This window comes from Lupinus angustifolius, chromosome LG05 (assembly GCF_001865875.1).
Source record: "Lupinus angustifolius cultivar Tanjil chromosome LG05, LupAngTanjil_v1.0, whole genome shotgun sequence".
In the NCBI taxonomy this organism is placed as follows: Eukaryota; Viridiplantae; Streptophyta; class Magnoliopsida; order Fabales; family Fabaceae; genus Lupinus; species Lupinus angustifolius.
This window is the reverse complement of record NC_032013.1, coordinates 10,449,542-10,464,701: the sequence shown is the minus strand read 5'-3', so window position 1 is coordinate 10,464,701 and position 15,160 is coordinate 10,449,542.

The following is a 15,160-nucleotide window of genomic DNA, read 5'->3' as shown; positions in this document are numbered from 1 at the left end:
TCTGAATAGAAAAATGAGTTCTTCTTCCAATGACAATGAGTTGGATACTGTTAAGAGGCTTAAACATCTAGGGAAGAAGCTTCTCAAATCCCATTCTCATCAATTTGATGATCAGCTTCTTCAACTCCTCAATGTAATATTATTTTACCCTTTCATTCTCAATTTCATTATAGTTCTGAGTTCATCATATATTCTTATATGTTTTGATTGGTATTAAATAAAAGAATAAAAGTGGAAATTGAGAGTGAGTGTGAAGTTTAACCCTAACTACATTTATCATAATATAAAGTACATTTGAAGTGTTTGTGTCACACAACAAACAACCCAAATTAATTGAATAGGGAAGTAGTTAAAAGAGTTAAAAGACTATAGTTTTAAGCAATTCTTTGTGAAGACGGTAAAGTTACTTTCTATACTTATTTGTGACACCAAAGTAATATTTATACACCTATTTTCCCGTGAGCAACTCATCCTTCTTTTTAGGCATATATATGAGAGAAAACAATTATTATGTATACCTAATATTCTCCATAGATGCCTCACCAATCATTATTGTATCATCAACATAATAAAGAGAAAACATCACTAGACCCTACCTTACCACCATTAAAGTTACCCATGCTAACCGCCTCCCACATAAGACCATTTATTCATCATGTTTAAATCATTTAGTCTACCTCTTCCTCTTTTTAAGAACCATGTTGTATGGTTCATAAAAAAATAATACCTTAAGACTTCTGGTATGGAGCATGACCTCCACTTTTCACCTCTAAGATTGATATACTTACAATCATATATTATGAAAATCATATCATACATGTTAAATTCTATTTCTATATTTCTAACTTCCTATTTATTTCCTCTATCTTCTCTTTGTGTAGGAGTATATTGTTAGAAAAAAACTTGCATCACTGACTCATAAATGTGCTTTGTAATCACATCTAACACTACATGCAATTTTATAGTTATATGAAAATATAATGTGACTTCTTACACTAGTCTATCCTTCATTGATAGAATATAATTAATACAAACTTATTTATTCTTTGGTCTTCCCATAATACCTCTCTTGATCCTCTATAATAAAAAATATAAGTATATTGCTTTCATTGTTTACCTCCTAGTTCGACATAAAACATAATTGATTTTCACTAACATTCTTCTATTGTTTTACCATAGGCTCATTACCCTCTCTAATAGATTCATAGCATGAGATGCAAGCATAATCCTCTTATGAGTTGTGCAATAATGTATATATTTATGTTCTTTTACATAAATATGAAACCATACTCTTATTTAATAAAGATTTCACTGCTGATAAAAAACATGAAACCATTCATTAGTCTTAAGCTATAAAACTTATCACTTTTTAAAAAAAAAGTTTATATGTAAATAAGCTTTTAACAAAAGTATAATGAGGGGATGGGCTGTGCGCTGATGGTCACCCAAGTGTCCATATTTCCAAAAGATTATATAACAAATAAATTTTATAAAGCCCATGATCTAGAAGATTCCATAATGTAGATTTTTTCATTAACTTTCTTATATAAGTCATTCTCATTTTGAAACCCAAATCAAAAAATCATCTTCTATTCTTCTCAGAGTGAGATTCTAGATCTCAATATCATTTTCTTCTCATGTTTTGTTTTGATATTTATATCTTATAAATAATTTGCTTATGAATGTAATTTTTATTTACTTTTAAATTCTCGATATCAGTGTCACTTCTATTTGTCTCCCTCTCGGCCTATTACCGTGGAATCTAAAATCTTAAATTCAATTTCTTTATGTAATTTGATCTTGTGAAAATAAGTATTTAATTTTGAACTTCATCTATATTGAACAGGATGTGCATCTTTGTCGATCTATGAGATGATAATTTTGAAATTTGTATCTCGAGAAAGGGCGCATCAAGTTCTACTAATCTTGAGGTATAAAAGACTTGACTACTTTTTGACATTTTTCTTCTAGTTAACTCCATGTTAGCCCTTTTGAAAGGGTTTGTTTATTCCTTTTTTTCTTATGTACTAAACTTTCCGAATGAGAAAAATAATTGTGCGCTCATGTTTTTGGGAAATCCATAATTTTATAACAAATTTCAAATATCAATATCATTATGAGACTATTACTATCATAATCATTTTGTTTTATACATCAATATCAATATATTATTCTGAAATATTTGATATCAAAATCAATTTCTTGAATATTTTGGACTTATAAAATATGTAATAATAAGATAAGGTAATTAATAACTTGTCGTATTATCTTGTGATTTGCGATATCTATGTGCTTCATCTTCACCACTTGCTTTTCAGTGACTCATTCAAGTCCCATTTATTAAGGTTATGATATGTTTTCATATTTTTATATTGTCAATCTTCTTATCTATACTTACTTGTACAACCACATATAATTTTTTCATTAAAAAACATGGCGGAAATGGAGAATTTCTTATTTCATCGAGTTTTATATGCTAATCACAAAGAGCCCAAAAATATAGAGTTTATACCTAAATAATAAGAAACAAATATATTAATAACAAAGAAGGGATGCTCAAACCAATACAAAAGTTGTACTACAAAAAGTGTTTGAGATCTTGTTTATGAGTAGCATTAAGCCTCCTCCTCTTAACCTTGTGATGCGAACCTCTAGGAGTCGTTTTATTTATTGGCTAATCGTTCTTGCTGAAACTTAACTTTCTTATGGAATGCAATTTGTTTATGAAATTATGTATATTTGACACGAATTTGAAAATGAAAATGAAATGAAATGTTTAATGAATTAATATGTGGTAACAAAAGTTTACTTTGATTTATATTTTGTGTATGGTTTTGTATATGGAGTGGATATGAATATGGGGAGGGATGCATATGATTTTAGTGTAGGGATAAAAGAACTTGGTTAAGATATGTAAGGGGAAGGGGCTACAAAAAAGTTAGCTTGATAAGCCTCATATGTTAGCCACAAGGGAGGATCCTTGATAAGAACTAAGGCAAGGTGAACGCCACAAGAACAAGTTCATGACAAGTTCTATGTTTTAGGAGGCAAAGATCAACTTAACAAGGATTTAATCCAAAATATTATTTAAGTTGTCTCATTCATGTGTTGATTCGATTACGTACAAAGTAAAAATAGAACATGACATTAAACATGTAATACAAGTCTTGTTTCCCACATGATGATGGTTATCCCTTTGATTTGGCTCGACCAAGATGATGCACATGCCTAAGATTGGTCTAGGTTCATTGAGTCCCAAGAAAGGAAATAATATCTCATGATTTCACAAGGCAAGAATTACCATAAGTTCTTGATTTGAAACGAATCCCATGAATGACTCCTAGTAAGGCAAGTTGTCATATCTTTCTTTATTGTGGATCTTCACTGCCAAACTTGATGATATGACCATGTCCAAATTCATTGCTCCTCCTCAAAAAAGCTACACGCCTAATCCATATATGGAAGGAAGTAACACCTTGATTTGGAATTACCATACAGATTTCTTGAGGTTTAGGAATGTAATAATTTTTGCCTTCCCTAACCTCAAGCAATCTGTATGGTAATTCCAAATCAATGAGTTATTACATTCCCTATATGGATTAAGTGTGTAGCTTGCCTTGAAGATGAGCAATAAATTTGGACATGGTCATATCATCAAGTTTGGCCATGAGGATCCATAATAATGGAAGATATGGCTACTTGCCTTACTTGGAATCATTTGTGGGATTCATTTTAAATCAAAAAGTTATGGTGATTCTTGCCTTGTGAAACCATGGAATATTATTTCTTTTCTTGGAACTCAATGAACCTAGACCAACCTTGGGCATGCGCATCATCTTGGCCGAGCCAAATCAAAGGGAGAGCCATCATCATGTGGGAAACAAGACTTTCATTACATGTTTAACGTTATGTTTTATTTTCACATTATATGAAACCAAATCAACACATGAATGGGACAAATTCAATAATATTTTCGATTAAATCCTTGTTTAGTTGAGCTTTGCCAACTAAAACTTAGAACTTATCAAGAACTTGTTCTTGTGGCGTTCAAATGTTTATCACCATTTGTGTGGCGCCTTACCTTAGTTCTTATCAAGGATCCTTCCTTGTGGCGAAAATATGTGGCTTATCAAGCTACCTTGCTTATGGCGTCTTCCCCTTTGATCTCTTAACCAAGTTCTTTTATCCCTACACTAAAAATCATACACATCTCACCCCATATTCATACACATGTCCATTCCACCCCTTACACCAAATATAAACCAAAAGTAAACAACCAAAACCAAGACCACATATTAATTCCATATACATTCCATTTCATTTTCATATTCAAATTCGTAACAAATATACATAATTTCATAAACAAATTCTATTCCGCAAGAAAGTTAAGTTTTGGGCAAGAACGATCGGCCAATAAAGAAAATCACCCTTAGAGGTTCACATTAGCTTGTTTGAACTGAAGACCCACCATGATCTCTATTTGCAACCTCAAATTTCAAATTTGACTTATATTTCCCATCATCTTGACAAGAAATCTTACATGTCTTCTTAGAAGTAATTTTGATGTTCCTAATTGGTGTGTGAGATTTTACTTTCAAAGTTTATCACTAAAGACTCAAAATTAATATCAACAATTTGGAGTCTCCAAGTGGTAGGCTGAAAATGTAATCTGATATGATGAATTAAGGAAAGATTATTTTAAAATAGAACCTCATACAGAAAATCAAAATTTCTTCTAAGAATGATGTGTAAACTATTGTGGCTCCGAAGTTGATAGTTGTTGAGATAAAATATAAGGCATCCAATGATAATATGTGAAATGATGTATTTAGATTTTAGGGTTTTGCGAATGAAGGAAAATGGATCTCATTGAGGTTGACTCCCACACTGGAGCTGGAAGTCAAATAGGCGAATTCATAACCACTGAAAGGTTGGAACTGGGGATTATTATTGTGATAGTTTGAGTTAGGGTTCTATGATTGTAAAATTGTTTTTGGAGATTATGAATGCAGTGAAGAAGGAAGTGCACAGATCAAAAGATGTTGAGAGTGAAGTAGAAAATGAAAGAGAGTGAAGAAAATAATTCGAACCATTCTCTTCCTTTTGTCTTCAATCTCAGTTTTGGTTCTTGTGTTTTAATGTGTGTACTTCTTTCGTTGCCAATTGTATAATCCTCAACAACAACACTATTACAATCATACTACCCTAAATCATTGGTTATGCTTATAGTTCTAGCCCCATAATTGACCTCTATGAGAACCATTCTCCCTTTGTCAAATCCCTCATTGACTCTCAAAATTTTCACTATTTGATTTATATTATTCATAGATAAAAATATGTAAAGCATGTAGAAAATATAGAAGAAGAGAGGAATGTAGTTCAAATAGTAGTTAAGCAAAAGAAAGGCTTAATGCTACTCTTAATTAATAAAGATCTCCAGCAACTATTTTTCTATAATCAATCTTGTTGTCTAGTATAATATTTATAATATAATGCTTAGTGCAACGATGTTAACATGGTTAACAAAAATGTGTCTTTAGTCGAGTAGTGTACTTTAAAACCCTAGCTTAAGGTATCTTTTCTAAATTTATAGTTCAAATCATCTTTGTGATGCAATTAATTGCATGGAAACCACTATTATAAAAATTGGTTCATGTCGGCAGGTTCCACCGGTAAACTAGTGAACTGGTCCCAATACTAGTACGGTATACTAATTATACTGGTCATGTAATCAATCTGATCAAAACTGATCATATTGGTCGGTTTTCAATTGAACTGTACCGGTCTACCAGCTGATTTTTATTTAAAATTAACTTTTTTTAATGAAAATAAAAAATGTATTGGTTTTTTATTGATTTTTCAACATTAATATTAATATATTATATATGTATATCTAACTTTAGTGGTATGTGGTTTAATTAGTAAACTACCAAATGAATCGCTATACTATTATACTAATATCATGATCGGTCTAATGACCAATATGGTATTAATGACACTGATGGAAACATTAATGATCATATTCTTGGATGAAAATAAAGAAATTATTCCTTAGATATTTTTAGACCTCTATTAGATTTCTACCTCTATGGGCCATCAATTAGATAGTGTCATACATCTAATAAAGGACTAAAATTGTATGAGAAAGTTTCTTCACTTTCATTCAAGACCATAGCCAATATTGTTTTCATGCAATCAATTACATGGAGGAAATGATTTGACATATAAATTGAATATACAATCTATAAGCCATTATATTAAATTAGACTAATTAACCATAGTTATATTTACCATATTGCAGTTTTTACAATCTTCATAGTGTATGTGTTTCTTAACCAAGGCATAAATATCAGTTACTCTTAACAATACATATTCAATAGGTTAGAGAGAATAATGTATTTGAGTAGTCTGAGTAACATTGAAGAAGAAAAGAAAAAGAGAGATGAAGGGAGAAATGAAGAAGAAAGGAAGAGAGATAGCCCGAAGTTGTGAAGGGAGAATCAAAGAGTGAATGAGTAATTTTGGGAAGAGTAAATGAAGTTTAATTTAGCTTTATGTTTTGAAAGACATATTGTAATTATGTGAAAGTGATTTTTAAATGATAGAAATCCCCCCTTTACTTTATAAGTGTGCAGAAATGGAGATTTCAATTGTTGTAATATCACCATCCCATTACATTATAATAAGATATTAGATTTATTATAAATCTTTTTGGAAGACCTTACAAATTTTACATTCTTCTATGACCACTTTCTTATTACTTTTTTTAAGAATTATTTTTTAAATTTAAAAAAAAGTCAAAATGTTATTACAGTTTTTCCAATGAAAAGAATTAATATTTAAACTAATTCCTTAACGAACACATCTTTTTTTAGTTAACAAACTTGAAATATTGATGTTTTTAATTCATCATATTGATTTTGTATACTACTTACTATATATATATATATTTTATTTTATTTTACAAATTGCTAAACAAGCTGGTAAACCCAACTTATTTCTATTAAATTCATTAACCAAGAAAGTGGGGACAGAGTTCCAATGAACATAAGACTTCCTAGCAATGCCATAGCTCGCAAGCTTGTCTGCACACTCGTTTCCTTCACGGAAAATATGAGATATAGACCAAGTGCAATGTCTCGGAATGGATTTGCTTCTTTCCTAACTACTTAAAAGTTTCCAAGGGGCATTGCACTTACCTTTGAAAATTTACACAACCAGAGCCGAGTCACATTCAATCCATATGTTTGTCCACCTTTTTTTATAAGCAAATTCAATTGTCAAAATTGCAGAATTCATCTCAGCAAACAAAGCATCATTGATATGAAAATAATCAGCAAAACAAGCTAACACTGTGCCCTCATGATCCCTGAAGATAGCTCATCCACCCGAATGACCAGGAGAATCATGGGCAGCTCCATCAGTATTTATTTTAACAGTACCCAAAACCAGAAAGCACCAATTTACTTCAACAATACGGGGAGCCCTTGTGTAGTTAATAGAAACATTGAAGGCTTGAATAATAGTAAGTTCATGCACATTAGGACGAGCAGCTGAGTTGGAAGAGTTGTCAGACAAATTGGTAGCCAACTTTATCTTAGAAATTGCCTGCTGTAGATTGCAAACTCTATTCTAAAATCTAATATGATTTCTGCAATACCATATTATGTTAATGGTATGAATTATTGTAGCAGCCAGTAAGTCTCTCACCTGAGGGCTCCAATTACTCCTACAGACCTTGATCATTGCTGTTATTGAAGATTTATCAATGGAAACTGAGAAAGTAGAGTTAACCTAATCCCATAAAGAGCAGAAGCAAAGCAGTATTGCAGAAATAAATGATCAGAATTCTCATAATTTTGATTGTAAAGGCTGCACATAGAAGCTAAGTTGCAACCCCGGATCTGTAAGTTGTCATCAGTTGGCATTTTCTTATTTATCAGTCTCCTCATAAGAAGAAAAAAAATAATTTTTTTCTATATTTTTCAAAATTATACTATATATCTAATACTATATTTTACAATAACATACAAAAGTCGTGTTGGTCCATCATGACATCTGTGTAGTATTTAAAATAATTTCAAACAACACGCAAAAGTCATGATGAACCATCATAACTTATGCATGACCGAAGTTTTTTTAATTTGTCACTCATAAGTCATAATGGATAAATACATCTTTTGAGTGATACAATTGCTTTTTTTCTTCATTTTCCTACTAAGTCGTGTTGGGTCTATATGACCTTTTAAGTAACCCAATTTTTCCATCTCTAACTCAAAATTATTGTAGGTCAATGACCATTTTATATTTAAGATAAATATATTATAAATTACACAGAAAATGATTGTATAAATTAGTTTAGTAGCTAGGATAGTTGGTTTTTACATAATGAGCGTGAGTTTGATTTCTCTGAGGTTATGGGTTTGGGTCGGGAAGATTTCTCTTTGGGGGGAATAAAATACTATAATGAGTATTTAAGTTTATGGGTGGCACGCTCAGTATATTCACGGGCCTAAGAGATTGCATGTCAGAATTGAGGTGTTATATTAACTTTAATATTAGTAGTAACGTTATGACTGAATATTTTATTATAATAACATTCTAATATTAATATTATGATAAAAAAAACTATTTGTGTCATTATTGTTACAAACTAATTTGACCTCTCTCATTTAGAATTTCATGTTGATTTTTTCCTTTTTACTACCAATTATATTTATATAGTAAATGAGATAATAAGATACAATTTATTTTTTGATAATAAAATTTTATAAAATTATAATTAGCATGATAAATTGGAGTTTCACTCTACCTAGTTATACTACCTTTATATGGTAGATTATGATTCATTCACTTGTAAGATTTTGAGTTGAAATGTTTAACAAACAAAAATAATGGGAGATTGTAGCTTTAGAAAAGCTACTATAAAGAGATTTTAAAATTTTCTAAGCTCATTATAGGAGTATTCAATAATAAATTTTTCATTCATTTTATACTTCAATTTTTCAACAAGGGATAATTTTACTCCAACAAAATGTTATTATGCAATATGCCTTTAAGCCATTTAAAAAGGGATATTAGTCAAAAATTTATCTACCATTCTAATAATAGATTTTCATTCAATGAATAATAAAAGTTTAATATTTATGAATTATTTGAGGCCACATTCATTAGAGGTAATTATGTTCAAGCCTGAAACATCCATGAGGAAGTAGGGCTTGTAACACTTCAATTATGTCATGCGACCCTCCAGACCCATACATATATTGAGCATGTCACTGTAACACCTTAGTTATGTCATGCGACCCTCCATGCCCATACATAACTAAGCATGTCACCCTCAAGTTTAAATACCTCATGCAGTATTTTATTCCCCCAAAGGGGAGCCTCCACGACTCGAACCCATGACCTCAGGGATAAATGGTCATTATTCACATGAGTCGCTACCATTAAGCATGGGCCTGGAGGGTCGCATGACATAACTGAGATGTTACAGGGCTGGCTAACTCTCCTAGTAATATTTTTACACAGGCGAGATTGAATCTAGGATTTTTGCTTATGGGGAAGTATTCATATAGCAGTAATAGATGATTTTATATCTTTTTTTATGTGAGGCTTTTACTAGAAAAAAGTATTTAAATGCAATTGCAAGGATCAAACCAACCTATACATATTCACATCATTAACTTTGAACATTTACCCTTCAAACCATATGATTACATATATATATATATAATATATATATATATATATATATATATATATATATTAAATTTAATAGTAATAGTAGGATTATCTAATTATATTAATAAAATATCAGTTCAATAATTTAATATTAATATTTTGATAAAAAAAAATTATCCATTATTATTACCAAATAACTCATTTTTTTCAATTTTAAACTTGACATTATTTCCCTCCTCCCTCTATTAGCAAATATATTTGTATAGTAAATATAATAAAAGAATATAATATTTTTCTCTTATTATGAAGGGAGTTATCAAATGTGATAACATTTATTGAAAATCATAAATATGAACAAATAAGGTACAAATGTGATGTTCTTATCTATCATTTTTTCATTGAAAGGAAACAATACAATGATGATTTAGGAAAATAAAAAATACGAGTAAAGCACACACTAACTTTTTCTGATTGTACAAATCCTTAAACCCAAGATCGTCGGAGAATTTGGGCTAATCAACTTATGCATAATAATAATAATTCTTAAAGATAATAAATTTTAATAATTAAATTGACTGACATAATAAATTTTATACTGTTTTTTTTTATTAAAAACACTCAATATATTTACCAAAAATGGGACTTAGTCTAGATATATAAAACTTTATTGAATCCATATACTGTACCAGCTTAAGAGTCAATGTTTATTGATGAGAGTGACAATAGCTATGAGGAAAATTTGTGCACCCAAAAGAGATTTGATTCTCAACTATAAGATAGGGGGAAGCCATTGATTAAAAAAAAATATTTTGATTCAAAATATGTGCATAAATATTAGCAATAAGTGATTCTTTTAAATGGTACATGCATACTTTCCCATAAGTAAAAACACCACTAGAAGAGTTAGCCCTACCATACAATTGATGTTTTAGGCTTGAAGAGAATTATATCTCCGATGGAAGAGATCTCCAAAAATACATAAATATTAAAAACTTTATTATGCATTGAATAATCATCAATTATTGGAACAATAAATAAAACTTTGACTAATATCATTTTTAAATAGCTTGAAGAACATGAAATAATATATATTTTTTTGGATTAAAACTATCCTTTGTTGAAAAATTGAAGTATAAAAATAAATGGAAAATTTATTTGTTGCAACCATCACTAGCTTATAAGCTTTGAAAATCTGCTAATAGTAGCTATATACATGATTTTCTTTGAAAATAACGTGAAATTCTTTTTATAGAGAGTAATTTCACATCTAGTACCAAACTTATATCACGTCTTTGAAAATATAGACGTAATATAACGTGCAATTATTTGAACGTCAAATAATTTATATGGTTATTTCTTTGGTTAGCTCTCTCTATAAAATTATTGCTAAAGTATTAGCTGGAAGGCTTAAATTGGTTTTGGCTTAGGTCATTTCCTTCTCTAGTTATCATCAATGAAGTCCTACACTCAGCTAAGAAGTCTATTGAAGGGTGTTTTCTTTTTAAGATGGACTTCCAAAAAGCTTATGATTATGTTAACCGATAATTTGTTGACTATATATGGATTTGATTTGGAAATTCTTTCTTCCAAATCTAATTCTTATTGGTGGCAAGATTTAGGTTCATTATCCCGAGATCAAGGAGGTATAGGTGTTGATTTTGAGGCGAATATATCCAAAGTAATTAGTGATGTGAATCAAACAAGATTTTGGTTGGATATTTGGTATGGGTCTCAAAGTTTAAGGCATATTTTTCCTAGACTTTAGTTGCCAAGTTATGTGATTTTGGACTAAACAACATTAAATAACCTCTTCCAAAATTGCTGGAAGACTCATGTTCCATCGAAAGTGTGTTGTTTTATTTGGAAAGTTTTGAGAGGCAGGGTGGCTTCTAAGAAGACATTATTTAACCAAAACATTATTCGTAGGGAGGAAGATATGGTTTATGTTGTTTGTTTAATTTTCGCTGAGTCCATTGATCACTTATTTCTTTCTTGCAATTGTGTTATGAGTGTGTGGTGTTGTTTTTAATTATGTGTCGCTTAAGATCCCTATCATTATTCCTCAAACAATTGGTGATTTTCTGCATCTGCATGATTTCTATTAGTGTGGTTTATTTGGGTGATGAGGAATGAAGTTACTTTCAATGGTTCAATGATAAGAAGGTTTGACATCTTCAAGTGCTAGATTTAATCCAAGTTAGAACTTGACTTTGGTATTCCTCTAGATGTTGTAGCAGTTTTTTTTTATTTTAACCAAAGGTGCCAAGATCCTTGATTTTGTATTCATAACCATTGTATTAGAAATAATTCCTAGATTTTGTATTGGGTAGTACCCCTTGTGCTTTTCTAATTGATTACTCTTTTGTTGTTTCAAAAAAAAATCATAACAATCTTTACATTATTAAGAAGCCTCTATCTCCACTGAGCTAAGTTAATAAACCCTAAATCTTTATTATTCATCCCACCTTTCTTTTTAGGCTTATATATAATGAGTTATGTTACTCCCATTAATAGAGAGACAAGTGCTTTAAAAAATAAAAGGGAATACAACTTTTGCTGATACATTTGTCATTATAATTATATTAAAATTACATTTTTGTCATTAAAAACAAAGGGAAAAATATGCATTTATCTTTCTATTAATGAAGATGAGTTGGGTTCATATATAAGACCCACTTCATGAAAGCTATCATTCTCTCTTCCTTACATTGAAATTCCTTCTGATACTAATTAAAGATTTAATGATCAATTCCTAGGATATTTAAAAAAATCATGTAATGAATGGGAAGACTCATAAGGATATAATCAATGAGAGTCACCCTTCCATCAAGATAAAAATTCTTACCCTTCCAAGAACCAAGTTTCATGTGCATAAGCACCAATTTTACAATGCAATGACTCCAATGCTTTTATCTAAATCAACCACCAACCATGAGACCAACTCAAAAACTCTAAGGACAACCTTAACATACCTAATTTTTTCAATAGATGCTTCACCAACAATTATTGTGTCATCAACATAATGAAGAGAAAACATTACTAGACTCTACCTTGCCACCATTAAACTTACCAAGCTAACCACCTCCAACATAAGACCATTTATTCATCATGTTTGAATCATATAGTTTACCTTTTCCTCCATTTAAGCATCATGTTGTATGATTCACAAAACAAATTTAAACCTTATCACTTAGGGTATGGAGCATGTCCTGGTCGGTAAATAGGAGTATAAAACTTCCTCGGTGCCTTAAACAAGTATAAAATAAGGGGTTTCGAATCCACAAGGACTTGCTAAATACTAGCATTTCAACTAAAAATTGATACTCTAAGTTGGTTTTGAAAAATGGTTTTTTGGTTGGTTTGTTAACATAATTAAATCGAAATGTAATAATATGATAAAAGGAGCTGAGATTGAATTTCATAGTTACTATTCTTACACAACTAATTCTTAAGGTAAATTACTCAGTAATGATTATTCCATGAAAACACCTCAATATTACTAAAAGTTAATGTCTTAATCAATTTAGAAACTTATGCAACAAAACTCTATGTCTATCAACTTCAATTCATAAGATTAGGAAATATGACTTGTAAAATCATGCTTCTATATCTAGTAGTCTATGCCTGCAAAATTGAGTTAAAATGCAACACCTCATTTATACTAGCGGCCAATGTCTTGGTCTATGCTAGTACTTTATCATAGGTTGGTTTATGTCTGGTAACTACAATAACAAAATTCAGATTTATGAACCTTCAAGTACATCTCTATGTCTAGTAACACATATTATTCAGTTTGAGATTTATGAAATCACAATGTTAGTTCTATGTCTAGATACTAAAAAGTGAAATGCATGATATGGCAAATAATACAAGTCTATGTCTAGAAAATGTACTACTTGTTGAGTTATGCAAGTTCAGAATAATGCAAGTAAGAACTAAGCAAATTATTCAATAATCATACAAAAAGTTGATCAGAGTCAAAGCAAGCATAGAGTAAATACATAACTCAAATATAATCAAAACATGATGAATAAATGGTTAATGAATGTGTATACATCAGGCTACATTTAATCCCAACAAGGATTTTAGCTACTCATGTTCACAAGGTGTAAGTAAGATAGGGATAAATCACAACTCATAGGGTGGTAGAACCACACACAATGAGCATAAATTAACTCATCTAATACTTACACCTTAATTACATGACTAAAATGAGTCAAACTACCCTAGAAACTCAGAAAATAAGTAGTACAAATCAATATTACAAAGTGTCTATCAAATGGTTCGAGTTAAAAGTCCTTAAGTAGTATGTTGGTGTTGTCCTATGCGCTAAGTGCACCTCCAGCTAGCTTTTCGTGACCTTTCAACGCACCAACTTGTGTTGGGCGCACCTCGGAGCACTCATACGTGTGCTGAACACATACAAAACAATAGCAAATTGTTGATTTTCACTACTATCTGCACTAAGTGCGGAAACCTGCGCTTAGTGTAGTGACTTTTGCTCATTTCAACGATCCGACTGTTCATATTGAAGCTCCATGAGAGCTGGATCCAACGGTGAACAAATGTTATTGTGATTTTACTCTGACATGTCATGACTGAATTCTTGTTTTTGTCTGGAGCTTCTTTTTTTGCAATTATTTCTACGGATTTAGCATACAACACATTATAAAGGTAAGACTTGACCATTTAAATAAGTTTTAATCATATATTAGTATAAATTTATTCATTTGAGTTGATTAAGTAGTTAAAGTGTTATAAAAAGAGTGTATAAAATATGATCAATTTAACACTTAACACAGCATGACCTCCACTTTTCACCTCTAAGGTTGTACTTATGCACCTTTTGATATACTTATAATCATATATTATGAATGTCATTTGATACAAGTTAAATTTTATCTCTACGTTTTTAACTTCTTATTTATTTCCTCTCTTGTCCTCAAGTAAAATTATATCATTAGAAAAAACATGTATAATGGCACTAGCTCATGGATGTGCTTTGTAAGCACATTTAACACCACTGTAAAAAAATTGGAGATTCAGATATTATCCTTGATGCAATTTTATAGTTATATGAGAATCTTATGTGACTTTTTACACTAGTTGTAACCTTATTATACATATCCTTCACTGATAGAATATAATTTATACAAACTTATTTATTCTTTTGTTTTCCTATAATACATCTTTAGATCCTCTATCATGTCTTTTGTAATCAACAAAATGATGTGTGCATCTTTTTTTCATTCATCTAATAAGAATCCAAGTATATTGTTGTCATTGTTGACCTCAATATTTGACATAAAACATAATTGATTTTCATTAACATTCTTCTATTGTCTTAATATATGCTTAATTATTCTCTCTAATAGATTCATAGTATGACTTATGAGCATAATCCTCCTATGAGTTGTGCAATCATGTATACTAATTCATTGGTCTTAAGGTATGCATTGGTGTTAAGCTAAAAGAC